Source organism: Dipteris shenzhenensis, chromosome 11 (assembly GCF_047967505.1).
Source record: "Dipteris shenzhenensis isolate YYH24624 ecotype China chromosome 11, Dip_SZ_1.0, whole genome shotgun sequence".
NCBI classification, from domain to species: domain Eukaryota; kingdom Viridiplantae; phylum Streptophyta; class Polypodiopsida; order Gleicheniales; family Dipteridaceae; genus Dipteris; species Dipteris shenzhenensis.
Window position 1 is genome coordinate 55,793,793 of NC_141606.1, and position 15,193 is coordinate 55,808,985.

Below are 15,193 nucleotides of genomic sequence, written 5' to 3' on the forward strand. Positions count from 1 at the left end.
TATGGCGAAGAACAAGCTCCCTCCCATAACCTCAACCAAGCTTGCCTTATCGTCGCACCCTCTCTGATCTCCGTTCCTCTGGCCTCTTCCAAAAGAACCTCTCCATCTACCTCCGCATCGCCTTCGCCATGGCCGTTTTCCTCTCCTTTGCATCGTTGATGTCATCCTCTTCGATAGCTTCGATGTCCACCTCCTGTGTCTGGTCGCAAGGTGGATGGATCGTGCATGACGCTGGCCACTCTTGCTGTTGGGAAAGCCGCACGTCGTTAAATGAATCGAGCTCTACGTCAGCAACTGTGCCTTCGGGATCAACATTAGTTGGTGGAAGCACAACCACAATGCTCACCACATCTCCTGCAACAGCCTCGAATACGACCCTGACTTGTAGTACATTTCCCTCTTTCCCGTTTCTTCCAAGTTCTTCTCTTCCCTACATTCTTACGCAGCGAGGTTTGATTAAAAGTAGGAAACTGTTTTGATTTCTCCAGATGCCGTTTTATAAGGGAGTGCCTGCAAGCCGATGATGAGATCTTTCAGCTTTCTCCTCAATAAAGCGAAGAGAAAAGCCATCATAGTAAAAAATAATGCACAACTTAGACCATTCGATCATTCGATTTTTAAGATAAACACCTAAGACCTTGACACGTGGTTCAAGGAGGGATCTCAAAACCAAAACATGTCTCTAGGCTGCCTACCGTAAAGACATTCACCTTGTTTGAATAGGCGCCGCTTTTTGGTAACCTATATAAGACCGAACGTTCCGAGTGGTGTTCGTCGATCCACCAATGCCGAGTGAATCCCCGACGTTTCGTCGCTAGGGTTTTGCTGGGAGAGTCGGTTCCTCACTCCGACATCAACCGCAATAGGTAAGCATCTGTATACTCTTGCCACAAGAAGATGTGGTGTCTGAACTCTTGGATTCAATTCCATAGTTTGCTGAAGCTGAGCTAAGTATTAGATTTTTCGCTACAATCGGATTAGGAATTTGTGCAACCGTTTCTCAGCTGTTTGCCACAAATCTTGTTTGATCCGTATATAGCCAGTACATTCAAATATCCAGGTATGATTGCTTTCCCACTCGATCCTGAAGATAAATTTAATTTCCCTTGCCTTCTGGCTTCAGCGGTTGCCAGATGATGTCACGCACGTTTGTCCTGCCTGTGTACCAACCAGATATAGATATGTGATCGCCTTTTAAATTTGAAACTTGATTGTTGTTCATTATTACGCAGTTGAGGGGTGTCGGTGATAACGGTGTCGTGCTTCAATTGGATGATGGAATCATCTAACGATCAAATCGTTAAATCAAATTCTTAAGACGTTCGATCAAACTTTTCAGGTGTCCATTCAAACCCATGCTTATGGTGGATTGAAGGAAAGCGTGGTTCTGATGTGCCTTTTCAGAATCATTTGTGTTGATTTTTGTTATTGGAATCACTCTTTTCTTTATCAAGCATATGGCTCGAAGTTGGAAGTTTAATGTAGCTCTCTCTCTCTCTCGTATATATCTTATAGCATGAATCTGCACTCATTTCACAGTTCACCAAGTAGGTTGAGGTCTTTCCAATACGACACTTCCCTTTAGGTTTCATTAGGCCCCTCTGGATATTAATATGTCGCCCCCCTTCTCCCTTTCTCTCTTTCCTGTGCCTGCATGCACACCCTTTGTGTGTGAAGGGGAAGTTTGAATTCTAGTGATGTGGGATCAGCATGCAAGAATGCAAAAGTACAACGTGTAGTATGCAGGAAGATTTTTGCAAAGACACAAGGTCAAATATGCATTCTCTTTAGGGAGATACAAGAACATCTTGTTCAAGAATATCTAATGGGGCAACTGCGAGATGTGTTGGAGAGTCGTACAGTAGGGGATGTGATCAAAGTAGTTGAGGGGTGGTTTGAGGGGGTTGATTTGAGGAAGGGTTAGGTGAGAAGCTGGCAATAGGGAGAGACAAGGGGAGGGGGCTTGCGGTTGCAAGCAGCTGAGGAGGTTTGAGGAGTGAATAGAGTGTTAGGGGGTGGCCGTGAAGGGGATTGAGAGAATGGGAGGGGTAGGAAGGTGCTGAGTAGGGAGAGGGGTTGGGTGAGCAGCCGTGAGGGTAATAGTAGGGGATAGGGGAGGTGGACCGAGGTGAGGGGGAGGGGGTGATGAGCAGGTGTGAGGGAAGGAGGAGGGGAGGTAGAGAGGAGATGGGGGGGTGGCGACTAGGAGAGACGAGGGGAGGTTGCAGGGTGGCGGTGAGGAGAGAGGAGGGGAAGGTGGAGCAAGGTGAGGGGGACTGTAGAGTGGTTGTGAGGACAGCATGATATGCGGGGTGAGGAGAGGGAATGGATGGCTATGGAGAGGCAAGGCACGCCAACGAGTAGGGGAGTGAGGGCGATAGTTAGATGGGGAGATCGACACAACGAGGTACATGTAGAAAAGGGTGGGGATGACTATGAACGCGAGTTGACGAGGGAGAGGCCGAGGTAAGATGATGGGAAGGTGTCATGTGCACGGATTAGTATCGGACGTGTATTAGGTACACAAGACTAGCTCAGGTAGCCTGGGAAGGCTTAGAGCTAGGCAGGCTTGATTCTTGGGTTGAGTGGCAAGGGTACAAACCAGTTAGAGGTCTTCGCTATTTTTGGCGCTTGGGGCCTGAGTCTATATAAGGGGCCCAGGGGTTCAGTTCTCAGGGAGCCGATGGGAGCAAGTTTCGTTCCCAGGTGCTAGGTCTAATCCTGGATTGAGTCACGGACGCGCGCCTGCATCATAGCGTAGCCCAAGGCCCAGTAGCAGATCCCAGGCTTCACAGCGCCACCTGGTGGTATGGGACACCAGGCTGGTTTGGATCTGGTTGGGAGTTCGTGCCAGTAGCTCAGCTCGTGGCTCGGAGGGGACATCTCCTGATTCGGGATCACATCCCGTAGATGTCATGGTTGGGTTGTGAGCAGCTTGCTTAGTTTCTCACGTTGTGTGTGTGTTCTTGTGTTTGCTTACAGATCAGAGGTTTTAGGAGTGCTGGGACGTGTCAGTTGGTATCAGAGCCAACTCCTGAGGTAGGAACTTATGTTCCAAGAATTCTGGACGATTTGTTCCTCTAGGTATGCCCTAATTTCGAAATTTGTGTTGCAAGTTCTTGTTTGGTTCATCAGTTATGGGAAGTGGTCAGACTTTAGGGAAAAGGTAGGAAGAAGAGAGTGAGGGATTCGAGATTACTGAAGGGTTTAAGTAAGAGAGGGTGTGAGGTGTAGCTAGGAGAGAGTGGAGAGGAATTGGAGGAGAGGCGTGAGAGGGGCTGTTGGGTAGACGAAGGGATGACAGGAACCCTAGGGAATTCCGAGTGGTCAAGGCTGTGCAGTAGGTTAGGTGACGCAGGAAGAGGCTGGAGCGATTCGGCCAGGCAGGTAGGTGCGCCATGGGCTGGAGCGATTCGGCCAGGCAGGGGGGTGCGCCAGAGGCTGGAGCAGGGTGCGGCCAGGCTGTTCGGGGAGGCTGATGTGCGAAAAAAGCACCACCCTCCAAGTTGGGAGGGTGGGGCGAGAAAAGCATCAACCCTCCAAGGTTAGGAGGGTGTGCATGCTAAAAAAAGCATCAACCCTCCAAGTTTGGGAGGGTGGGCTTTTCTAGAAAGCATAGCTTCCTAGATTAGCTGCACCGTCTCCTTTATAGCCTGGCGAGATCCCAAGCTCAGCCACAGCCTATGCTAGAGTGCGCAAGAAGACCTCTCCACACCTCTACCAGATTTTCGTCACCTAGGTACGGCTACAGCTGCAGCAGATTTCCGTACAGTACAGCCTCAGCAGATTTCCGTACAGTGCAGCCTGCAGCGGAACCAGCAGGGGAGTCTCCGGGTTCACCTACGCGAGCTGATTGACAGCTTAGTACCCCTTCTTCTCGGCCAGCTTCTCTTCTTTCGTCACGTCCTCTTGGGACGGTTTTTTTTCTCTGCTCCACTCTCCTTCCAGCTTCGATTCCCCCAGTCACTTCTCTCAGTTCGCTACTCTTTTCAGATCAGATTTCAGACATGGCTTCTGTAAATCCTGAGTTTGCCATGGGAGATCAGGATTTGGACCACCCTGCAGAGGAAGACCAGGGTCTCTACGACGATTTGATTACGAAGAAAGCCTTTAGTGAATTCACCACTGCTCTTGATGGAAAGTTTGAGCAAGTTAATGCGAATCAAATGGGGTTGACGCAGCACCTCCAAGGGATTCAGACTACCCTCACACTTCTGACTAGCACTGTTCAGGCGCCCACGCATGTGGATGCCATGGCTTCAGTGTTAGGTCCGAACATAACTCCATATCCTTTTCCCGGAGATCAGAAGTCTCGAACCAAGGAGGTTGTTGACACTTGGTTGCACAAGTGGCAAGTACACTTCCAGTTCCACCCGTATCCAGATGATAAGAAAATACAGCTTGGAGCCGGCTTCATGTCAGGAAAGGCTTTGTTATGGTGGAAGGAACTCCAACCTAAGCCTGTAACATGGATAGATTTCGAAGGGGTCTTTAGGAAGGAGTTTCTGAAGAAGGAGGACGACTATGATATCGTAGGCAAGCTTAAAGCCCTCGATATGTCCAAGCTGAACTTGACTTTTGAGGTTTATCTTCAAAGGTTTCGGGATCTGCAGACCAGAGCCACAAAGATGGATCCAGTGACCTTGTTTGGTTTCTTTGTGGATGGTTTGCCAGACTCGTACAAGTTGCAGATCAAGAACAACAAATGTACCACGTTGCAAGAGGTCATAAATTACGCGCGTATTTATGATGATACCATGGCCAGTGCAAAGGGAACCACAGTTTCCGAAACGAGTGGGAAGAACAAACGGAAGTTCTTCCAGTCTACCACTGGTACCGGGGAGACGAAATCTATAGACAACGCCTCCAAGAAACACTTGACTCAGGCGAAGAATGGTCGAGCCCGTTTCCTTCGTACCTTGAAGCTTAAGAAGGAAGGACGTTGCTTCTTCTGCGAGGAGCGGGGCCACACTAAGAATGAGTGTCCAAAGCGCAAGAATCAAAAGCAAGCGCTGGAACCGAAGCTCTAGGCGGGTCCGGGTACCAAAGCCAAGGGAGCGAACCAAGTTTCGATGACAGGTATTTCTGTAAATGTCACTACCTGCCCACTTTCTTGTAATTGCACTTTTAATACTTCGTTATTTGGTTCCCATGATCTTTTCCGAGTTTATGGAGAAGTTAGGGACCAAAGAGTTCACATTCTCTTTGACCTGGGCAGCTCTCACAACTTTGTTAATTACAAATTTGTGCAGAAGATGGGGCTGTCCAGGATACCTAGCGATCACACCTATGAGGCTTCCAGCTGGGAAGATTTTTGGGATCGCAAGATTGAAGCGCTTCCTATCCGGATTCAAGAATACACAGGGGCTCTTACATGCTATGTTATGCACTTGGAGCATGTGGACTTGTCAATCGGAATAGAGTGGTTTAAAACCCACAATATTCGGATTGGATGGACGTAGCATACCCTTTCTTTTGTGGATAAGAACACCCAATTTTGTATTCAGTGTGTTAATATTCCCTCTTCTCAGGGACCTATTGTATCTGCGATGCAGCTTTGGAATATATTAAACACTTCTCATTATGATGTCTATCAGTGTGTTTTGATTCCACTTTCTTCATTTGTTGTCTCTGTAAATAACAAGAATGATTTAAGTGTGTTTGAACCACACACCGTGAATTGAGAATGTTGTTAGATGGTTTCAAGGATGTATTCCCTGCTCAACTGCTGGAAGGTTTATCTCCAGAACGGGCAGTAGATCATCGCATAGATTTAGTACCTGGCGCTCAACCTATTAGTGTACCACCTTATAGGATGAGCCAGCTTGAGGAGGATGAGCTAGCTTCACAGCTACAGGATTACCTGAATATGGGCTATATTCGCCCAAGTAAATCACCTTGGGGAGCACCTGTCCTCTTAAGGAAGAAGAAAGATTCTACATGGAGAATGTGTATAGATTATAAACGATTGAATAAAGTGACAATTAAGAATCAATACCCTCTACCTCGTTCCGATGATCTGATAGACCGTTTGGCCGGAGTGAAGTATTTCACTAAGATTGATTTGCGAACGGGTTATCACCAAATCCGTATCTATGCTAAACACATAGATAGAACCGCATTCCGAACTAGGTATGGCCACTACGAGTTTCTTGTATTATCTTTTTGTTTGACCAATGCTACTGCCACCTTGCAGCAAATGATGAACGATTTATTCCGAGATTTTCTGGGCAAATTTGTTGTAGTGTTCTTAGATGACATCTTGGTATATAGCCGAACGCTTGAGGATCACATAGGACACCTCCGGATTGTCTTAGTTATTGTAAGACAGCATAAGCTCTATGCCAAGATGAGTAAATGTGACTTCTTTATGAAGGAGATCATTTACTTAGGACACAAGATTTCTTCTGAAGGTATTAGCATTGATATGGATCGTATCCAGAAGGTTTTAGAATGGCCTATCCCTCAGACTGTGAAACAACATCGTTCTTTCCTAGGATTTACGGTATTTCTACGGAAGTCTGTCCATGATTATTAACATATCACGGCACCCCTGACAAACATATTGAAAGGTCGTGGACGCAGGTCTAGCCAGCCGATCTCTTGGAATGATGCATTGAACAAGGCTTTTGAAACCTTGAAGTTTTCTATCAAGGAAGCACCCGTTCTTGCATTACCCGATCCTACCCGGCCTTATGTTTTAGAGGCCGATGCGAGTGATTTTGCGATTGGGGCAGCTCTATTCCAAGAGGGCAGACCTGTAGCTTTCGAGAGTAAGAAGCTAGACGACACCTAATATCGTTGGCCCACACTAGAAAAGGAACTTTATGCTATAGTGTATGCCCTTAAGGTTTGGAGACACTACTTGTATGGTTCGAAGTTTCTTGTATTGACTGATCATCAGTCAATTAAGTATGTGTGTGATGGGTCTGAATTGAGGGGACGGAAAGCTAGATGGGCAGAATTAATGCAAGATTTTGATTTTGAAATACGTTATCGAAAGGGTTTTGAACAGTGTGGCGGATGCCTTAAGTCGAGTCAAGTTTGTAAATGCTATGTCATTTACGGAAATATCCTCAGACCTATTTCAATCCTTGAGAGAGGTTTACGCAACTGATAGTCATTTTAGTTCTTATTGGCAGAGAGTCTAGGATGGGAGCTCCATGGTTGACCAGGACTCAGGGATTGTGCCACCTACTGTACAGGCAGCGGGAGGTCAGTGGATGATTAGGAACGGCTTGCTGTTCCGGAATGGAAAGATTTGTGTGCCAGATGTTCTGGAACTTAGCTCCAAGATTCTCTGGGAGTATCGTGATGCTCCTAGTGCTGGACATCCGAGTATACATCAGACTCTGTCTCTTGTGAAGCATACCTTTTATTGGCCTAAGATGCGTGCATTTATTGAGAACTATGTAGTAGGTTGCCGGATTTGTCAAGTTACTGAGGTAGAACGCCTTAGAAGCGCGGGTTTATTACAGCCATTACAGATTCCAGGTAATAAATGGGAAAGTATTTTCATGGATTTTATTATTGGTTTGCCTCGAACGCGCAAGGGTCATGACTCCATTTGGGTCATAGTCGACCGTCTGACAAAAATGGCTAGATTCTTACCTACTAGAATAACTATTTCAGCTGTTCAGCTGGCTCACGAGTTTGTGGACCACTTGTTTAAGCTGTATGGTTTACCCTCTGACATAGTCAGTGACAGGGACTCAAAGTTTACAAGTAACTTTTGGACACTTGTTTTTGAGAAGTTAGAAACTACTCTAAGTTATGAGTTCCTTAGATCATGTACAATCCGATGGCAGTACAGAGAAGGTTAACCAATTGGTTGAAGATATGCTTCGGGCATATGTATCTAAGAGACAGTCTTCATGGGAAGATTACCTACCTATGATAGAATTTGCTTATAACAGTGCAAAGCATTCTAGTACTGGTTACAATCCTTTTATGCTTATGTACGGGTTTCAACCTAAGTCACCAGTTATGGTTGGGTTAAAAGGAATTCAAAATGATGCTGCAAAGACCTTCTTGCAAGACATGCAGGAAATGTTGCAGTTTGCCAAGGAGTCTATTAGAAGTGCCCAAGATCGGGACATATTTTATGCTAATAGACATCGTTCACCTAGAGAGTTCTCTGAAGGAACGATGGTATATTTGCGAATTCCCAAGGAATCCAAGAGCCTAAGTATACTGGTTTGGTTCCGAAATTATCCCCCAAATACTGTGGTCCGTTCAAGGTCATTAAAAGAATTGGACGAGTTGCATATCGACTAGAATTGCCTCCTGATGTTAAAGTACATCCAGTCTTTCATGTCAGTAGACTGAAAGAAGTCTTGGGTGCGGATGATCAACTTGTTTCTCCTCAAGAGATAATAAAAGTTACATATTTGACTTTTATTCCACACGAACCTGAGTGTATTCTTGAATTTCGTGACAGACAGATTCGTAATCGATCTATCACGGAATACAAGATCAAGTGGAAGGATCGTGTTGAGGAGGATGCAACATGGGAGACATTACAAAACCTCCAAAGAACATTTCCGAGTTTCTTAGCGAACTCAGGAGTGAGTTCTTAGAGGAGGGGAAGTATGTCATGTGCACGGATTAGTATCTGACGTGTACTAGGTACACAAGACTAGCTCAGGTAGCCTGGGGAGGCTTAGAGCTAGGCAGGCTTGATTCTCGGGTTGAGTGACAAGGGTACGAACCAATTAGAGGTCTTCGCTATTTTTGGTGCTTGGGGCCCGAGTCTATATAAGGGGCCCAGCGGTTCAGTTCTCAGGGAGCTGATGGGAGCAAGTTTCATTCCCAGGTGCTAGGTCTGATCCTGGATTGAGTCGTGGACGCGCGCCTGCATCATAGCGTAGCCCAAGGCCTAGTAGCAGATCCCAGGCTTCACAGCGCCACCTGGTGGTATGGGACACCAGGTTGGTTTGGATCTGGTTGGGAGTTTGTGCCAGTAGCTCAGCTCGTGGCTCGGAGGGGACATCTCTTGATTGGGGATCACATCCCGTAGATGTCATGGCTGGGTTGTGAGCAGCCTGCTCAGTTTCTCACGTTGTGTGTGTGTTCTTGTGTTTGCTTACAGAACACAGGTTTCAGGAGTGCTGGGACATGTGCACGGATTAGTATATGACGTGTACTAGGTACACAAGACTAGCTCAGGTAGCCTGGGGAGGCTTAGAGCTAGGCAGGCTTGATTCTCGAGTTGAGTGGCAAGGGTACGAACCAGTTAGAGGTCTTCGCTATTTTTGGCGCTTGGGGCCCGAGTCTATATAAGGGGCCCAGGGGTTTAGTTCTCAGGGAGCCGATGGGAGCAAGTTTCGTTCCCAGGTGCTAGGTCTGATCTTGGATTGAGTCGCGGACGCGCGCCTGCATCATAGCGTAGCCCAAGGCCCAGTAGCAGATCCCAGGCTTCACAGCGCCACCTGGTGGTATGGGACACTAGGCTGGTTTGGATCTGGTTGGGAGTTCGTGCCAATAGCTGAGCTCGTGGCTCGGAGGGGACATCCCTTGATTCGGGATCACATCCCGTAGATGTCATGGTTGGGTGGTGAGCAGCTTGCTCAGTTTCTCACGTTGTGTGTGTGTTCTTGTGTTTGCTTACAGATTAGAGGTTTCAGGAGTGCTGGGACGTGTCAGAAGGAGCCTGGATGGTGGGAATAGGAGATAGGAGGGAATATAGAGGAAGCCAAAGTGATAAATAGCTTGAAGAGAAGTGGTATAGGGAGGAAGAAGGGAAGGGTTAAAATTTCCAACATGACATGTTTGAAGGCTTAACAGAAAGATCCATGCTCATTGCACCAAAATTAGGAGAGCTCGAATTTCCATGCTTTCACAATTGTTTGAATCCACAACATGCACCTTATACCTGTAGCACAGCAATCTCTTTCTTGATTCTTAACCGAAAAGCATATGTACATAGAATAAAACAAGGTGGAAGTAGGATAAATTAATATCCCAATGACAGAGGACAATAAGTCCGTATGGAGAGAATTGACTCAAGTACTTGTATTAGCAACCAAGCATCATACATACAAGTGAGCTGAATTATTTACACGAGTGTCACGACCTTATCACCCTTGGGAATCAAATCATGGTCACAACATGAGTAGAATGGCTAAGAAGTAGGAAGGAGGAGGCTAATAGGACCAAGAGATGAGGGTGAAGAGGAGAGTGGTGGAAGAAGAGGCGGTGTTTCTTATGAGGATTACAAGGTAGGAGCAATAGGAGGACCGGGAATGTGGAAGAATGATAGAAAATAGGGGATATGAGGGACTTGCGGGCCCTTACATAGTTGAAAGGGACCTCTTCCCTTTATCGTAAGCCAATATGGGTGCTTCTATCTCCCACTAGTAGATAAGGTCTTGACATGGCTCGCGAGCACTTTGACATGTGGAGGATGACACATCCTAAAAGGTTGCCAACTCATCCCTTATAATTTTGTATTGTTTTTGAGATTCGATTACCAAGCATATGCTAGCAAATATCCGCATTCGGTCCTGTTCTGCCAACACAAGCTTGGCACAATCTTGGCACTATTGGCACACTCTTGGCATGAGCCAATCATGCATTATTGAGCCCACATATGCATTATTCATGCTTCAATATTTGATGGGCAGCGTGTATATGGATGATCCAATGCTTTATATCATTATGATAAGAATCAATCATTGAGGTGATTGACTTGATTTGTTGGAGCACTTGGAATGATGATTCACCCTAGACTCAACTAATCTGAGAAATTATGTGAGAAAGAAAGAGCGTTGAATAAAGTCTTTGAAAGACTTAAAGGGTCTATCAGTTTGAAAAAACAAGATACAATAAGAAAACACCTGACGTGTTTCCAAAGGAACTTTCCTATGGTCTCCCTACTAAGAGGAACACTAACCATATGATTGAACTTGTCCTCCATCTTGGTCAATGTGACTTAGTAAGTCACCTTGGGTGTACTAGTGCTTCTGGTTAAGAAGGAAGATACATCTATGCCGCCCTTATGTGTAGACTAACTACAAAGGTTCTCCTTTAGTGCTAGCTTTCGTCATGGCTGAGTCTGCCCTTCACCTCCAGAGTGCCGACAGAAATTCAGTATGAAGACTTTGTATAAATGGATGCTCAAGTATGTGTGGGTGTGTGGATTTGTATGTGTGAGAGCAAATTTTTATACTATGGTCTACACCCACTATTGGGTGCTGATGACGTCAGTGGGATGTCATAGTAGCTAGTCCTGCTATGTGTGATGGAGTTTATGGTTTTCAACCTAATGAGTGACTATCATGAGATTGAAATTGCACTATGTTGTGTATAGAGGATGAGTTTGGGAATGTTCTTGGATTCAACTAGGTATACGTATATAAATATCCTTCAGTGACTATGATGAGATTGAAACTGCACTATGTTGTGTATAGAGGATAAGTTTGGGAATGTTCCTGGATTCAACTAGGTATACGTTTATAAATATCCTTTATCGAGGATGGACGATCTCATCGATCGGCTTTGTAGAGATTTATGGAGGAGTTGAAAACATTTATTATAGTAGTGAGTTACTATGGGATAATTAGACTTTGGAAGATATGGTGAGAGCTTATGTCTCCTGTAGGCAATTTGATTAGGAACAATATCTTCTTTTATTGGAGTTTTCTCACAATAGGGCTAAATGCTTAGCCCCCCAAATCAGCCATTCATGCTGATGTATCGATACTAACCTAAAGCTGCATGAGTAGTTGGCTTGCCAAATGTCAAGGTTGGCATTGCTACTGATTGGTTGCAACAGCAACTTGATATGTTGTAGTTTGCAAAGGAAGGCATAACAAGCGCTCAGGTTAGAGTGCAGTATATGCTGATCAGAAGCGGTCATCTCGAGTTCTTAATGCACTCAAGATAGAGGCAGTTTTATGCAAATGAGAAGTGGCCACCTCAAGTTCTTTGGAGGGCTAGAGGGTTACTTGAAGACCCCTAAAGATTTTCAAATTATGTGAACTGGTTAGGTCTATAAAATATCTTCATTGATCCTTGAAAAGGTTCAATGATGTGGCCTACAAGTTTCGTTTACTTGATGGCGTGTGGATAGAACAACTCTTTCATGTTGATAAACTAAAAGAGAAGTTGGGTGCTGGAGACAATTTGGTTTTTGAGGAGGAATTTGTACGATTTAAGGATCTAACCATTTATTTGCCCCATAAATTGGAGTGTGTTTTGGATAATGGGAATAGGGTTCTAGAGATGAAGGTCGAGTGAAAAGAAAGTATTCATTCTCTTCGGCGCTAATTCCCAGAGTTCACATTTTAGTCCTTCTCTGAATAAGGGGGGGAGAATGTTATGTTCTGTCTGGACATAAGGTTATGGAGGCTAGGTTAACTTGGTAATGTAACCTAAACTTGGAACAATCAGGACACGACTTACTCTTGGTATAGTTAGAGTAGTTTTAGGGTTGAGACAACTAGGACACCCCATGCCCAAGTAGTCGATAGGGCGAGCGAGAAAAAGTGTTTTTAGAGGATGAGTTTGGGAACGTCCTGGATTCATCTAGGTATATTGGCTATTTTTTTGGCCAAAATAGACAATGTCCTCTTGTCTCCTATTCTGGGAAACCTTGCTTTAAATTTGGTGCAACAAATCCAAAAATTCATAAAATTCATATTCTGATTCTCACAACTTTTTTAGGTGGTGCAAAAAGGCATGATATTCATCTAAATCATGCCTTGTTATTTGATTTGATATGTAACATTATGTCATTTGGATTTGACAATTAAAAGCTGCAGAGATGTCAAAAACTCATCTTTTGGGCCAAAACAACCAAATCTTGACAACTTGCAAAGATACAAGGATGTGGAAATGTCATCTTTTGGGCCAAAACAGGGAGTGTCCTTGTTTTGGCCTAAGAGATGCGATAACAAAGAAACATGGGCTTTGTTCCAAGAGTGAATAGAGTTAAAAAAGCTAAGCATTTACATGTGCATGGAATGTACCCTAATCCATTCAAGGGATGCCCCGCTTGTGTGGAAGGTTGCATTGATGATCTCAATTCCTATGGTTAAAAGAGAGAACTTGATTGTAGTAGGTTTGTCTTTTGAAACATACCAACTCTCTTATGGGGGATATGAAATTAATGTTAGTGGCTTTAAAGTGATATGCATATTTAACCTTCTAGCATTGAGGAAACATATGGACTTTTGAAATAAAATACAGTTCTTGGCTATTCAAATAGGGGATTTATTAATCTTTTATTGTTTTGTATCGCTTGCTTTTTTTGGCTCACTCGCTTTTTGTCACTTGCTTTTTGGTAATCCTCCCCTATGCCTATATAGATGTGAACTTCAACTCACTTGGGGATTCTTGGGAGTGGTGCCTCCTCAGAATACCCAACTAGGATGGAGCAAATCCTATTAAATGTTTGTGTTTTGTTAAAGTAGCAAAATTACGTTATATTTAAAGTTACACTATGCTAGAGAATTGCTAAAAGATTCAAGAATTGTGGTTATAAGAAAGTCATGTGCATAATTTGAAGAATGATCAAACTCATGCATTTTTAAAAATCTATAATAAGAATTTGTTCAAATTTGGACCTCTTTTTATATACATGTTTTTTCATAGTGATACCGTGTAGTGCTTTTTGGAAAAGTTATTAAAAAACTCTCAATTTTCAACCAAAACAAGGGAATATTTCATTTGTTTCTGGTTTTTGCGCAATGTTACCCACTTCGTATGCAATAGTGTTAGTGGTTGTTTTCAAAAGGTATTGGTACATAAGATTCGCAAGTAAGGTGAACTGGTCAAGTCTATAAAATATCTTTACACTTTTCTGGTCCTCTCTCAATCCTTAAAAGCTCAATGATGTGGCTTACAAGTTATGTTTACAGGATGGTGTTCGGCTACACCCAATATCTCATGGTAGTAGTCCGAAAAAGTTAGGATGCTAGAGATTTAGTGTGTGAGGATGAATTATGTGACTCAAGGATCTAATCACTTCTGTCTCCCATGAATTGGAACGTCTTATGGTTTAGAGGGAGTGATAGCTTACGAACAGGTGTCTAGAGCTGAAGGTTAAGTGGAAAAATTGCTCGAAAGAGGATAGTACTTGAGAAAGCATTAATTCTCTTTGGTGCTAATTCCGAGAGTTTACTTCTCTAAATAAGGGGGGAGAATGTTGAGTCCACGTCTGGACCTAACGTGTGTTATGGAGGTTAGGTTAACCTAGGGTAATAGACATGACATTCTCTTGGTATAATTAGGGTAGTTGCAGGATTGAGACAACTTAAAACTTCATTATATACAACTTAAAACTTCATTGAATCGCTTCTTAAAACTAAAAGCTTTCTTTCAAAGCAAAGAACTCTATCTACATAAGGAACTCTTGATTTCTATTTTACTTCTCCTTCTCTTGACAAGGTAGACTTGAGCTCAATTTTGAAGTCTCTTGAAGTAATGGATTCTCTCCCTCATTATGTGAAAGAATTTGGAAGCATCTAGTAGTAGCTTGGAAGTATTTAAAAACTTTACGACAAAGGTTTTTAACTCTGGAGAGATAGGTAAAAGGCTTTCAGAGCATTCCAATCTTCCATCTTTAGAGAACCTTGTTCTTGTAAAAGGAAGAGATTCCAAGGCTTTATTGATGGTGATTTAGGACATGTAGTCACAACTGATACATCAATTTTTCTTTCTTTAACTTCAGAGACTTTTTCATGAAAGGCACAAAATTTCGATCGTACTCTTCAAAAGAATCTTGCCTTTTAAAAGCTATTGATAAGGGAGTTTCAAAGTTTGCTTTGTAAATAGAAGAAAGTTTAAGTTCAAAATATCTTATCATAATGGAAAGGGAAGATTTTGAAGAAAGTTGCTTTGAAACTAGAAAAGCCCCTTCAGTTAATTGCTTAAAGCAAAGTAACCATCTTTCTAAAGAAGCTGAAACTCTTCTTCGAAAGTTCCATAGGAAATTCGTCATATCTTATATGGACAAATGTTCCAATAACTTTGTTTTTTTTTGCAAAATTTTTAACTTAGAATGTCTTTTGAGAGAAGTGAACTCGTTTGCCAAACCTTATGCCTCTTCCTTAGTTTCTCAAAATGATTTGATCTCAAAACATCAGAGCTTTTGCAAGTCTTCAGGGTTTGCTTGCAATCCAAGTATCCCTCTTCTTTTTGCGGCTTGGAAGTTTCACAAACTCCAAAAAAGCCCATGCTCCAGATCTCT

At 43.6% G+C, this 15,193-nt stretch overlaps 1 protein-coding gene across 2 annotated transcripts in view; it reads left to right on the top strand.

Annotated features, from left to right (window-relative positions):
• The first annotated feature begins 627 nt into the window (after positions 1-627).
• Positions 628-15,193, top strand: part of LOC147897210 (RING/U-box superfamily protein) — a 69,634-nt gene continuing 55,068 nt past the window's right edge. The window contains exon 1 of one of the 2 annotated variants that reach the window (XM_087381602.1): positions 628-866. The gene's annotated coding sequence lies outside the window, so the exon portion shown is untranslated. Of the gene's footprint in view, positions 867-1,006; positions 1,061-15,193 lie in introns of those variants that run through there. The other variant, XM_087381603.1, reaches the window with a different exon arrangement.